Source organism: Marmota flaviventris, chromosome 8, assembly GCF_047511675.1.
Source record: "Marmota flaviventris isolate mMarFla1 chromosome 8, mMarFla1.hap1, whole genome shotgun sequence".
Classification (NCBI taxonomy): domain Eukaryota; kingdom Metazoa; phylum Chordata; class Mammalia; order Rodentia; family Sciuridae; genus Marmota; species Marmota flaviventris.
The window spans coordinates 35,133,529-35,135,146 of record NC_092505.1 but is presented as its reverse complement, the minus strand read 5'-3'; positions in this window follow the sequence as shown (position 1 = coordinate 35,135,146).

Below are 1,618 nucleotides of genomic sequence, written 5' to 3'. Positions count from 1 at the left end.
TTTTTAATTTTATTTCACCGGTAAGGTATATTTTTAATATTCAAAGGAAACCTTTGCCTATTAATTTTTATCCCAGTAACTTATTTTAGTAGAAAGTGATTATAAAAGAATACAAAGAAACTAAATCAAACAGTAAAAAGAAATGAATAAAATAAAATATTGTTTGAATTGAGTAGTCATTTCTGATTGTTTCAAAAGCTTTGGAGTTTTAAACAAACTCACCTGAAATAGTTCTACAATCCCATGAAGTAGGGGCAGGCATTATAATCTTTATATTACAGCTGGAAATCTCAAGGCACAAAGCCATTTAAGTGATATGTCCAAGGTCACTGAGCAAGTCACTGGTGAGGCCAAAAATAGAATCCCAATTCCTCAGCTAGTTTTTGTTCAGGAGACCATATTGGTTCTTTTATTACTCTGAGGTAAAAATTTAGCTTTATATCAGAGGCTTTTTCCCCCCTTATAAGCCTACCTAAAAATAAACATTTAAAAGACCATTCTATTGCTATTAAATCAAATCATATTTCATGCTTGAGATTTTCAAGTTACTCTCAGAAAAGTATTTTCTTTTTGTTTAAGAGAATACTATCCATAGGTAGTTTTTCACTGTTATCATCTCAATTCATAAAACTTTTCTTCCTCCCCTAAATATTTAATGGCTCTATTTAACAATGAATATGTTCTGGTTTCTGCACAAGGAAATGCAAGCCATAGTAATTGGCTTTTCCTTCAGACAGCTGAGTCAGCAAGAAATCAGGCAGCCTATAGAAACCTTTTTATTTGCTATCAGTTTTTGAGGGTTTCAAGCATTGAAATATATTGAAAAAATATGGGAGCCAACTAAACCATGAAAATTAACCTTATATCAGCTTTATATGATGCTTGAACCTCAAGATTTATAATTCCTTATCTGTGGCTGCTCAAACAATTTTCTGGTTCACAATGCTGTAGGTGCAATAGTAGGAAAGGAAAGTGGATTATAGTTTCGAGTACATATTTGTGTAAAAGTACTTATATTTTTCCAGTCATAAAAAGAATCCTATTCTCCTCTTGTGGGAATTTTTGACAACTAGAAATTCTATTTTTTTAGATTCCTATCTACATATATGGTTTTTGTGTAAAATAATTTTATAAGGTTCAAACTTGTTAAATATGTTCATATACACAAAATAAGACTATAAATGTGTTTAATTTGTCTTTATATAAATATAATAATAAATAATTATATTAGGCCTGGAACGCCTTAGACCTCTTTACATATAATATTTCATTTATACTCATCACAACATTATAAAGTGACAATTATTCTTATCTCCATTAACTTAATGAGAAAATTGGGACACTAAAAGGTTAAGTCAATTGCCTGAAGTTATGTAACTTGTCAGTAGTAGAGCAGGACTATAAACAGAAGTAGCTTAGGTCTCCTGCACTTTGTGAGAAAAGAAATCATTGGCAAACAGATGAGTAAAATAAAATACAAAATCTAGTGGTTTAGTTAAAACTGACTAAAGACATAAACTGAGATAAAGAAATTGTAAATGTCTTTCACAGGTTATAGAGAGAGTCAGTTCCTAAACTTGGGGTATGATTTAAGTGGTTTTTCACTATAGCTCTCATG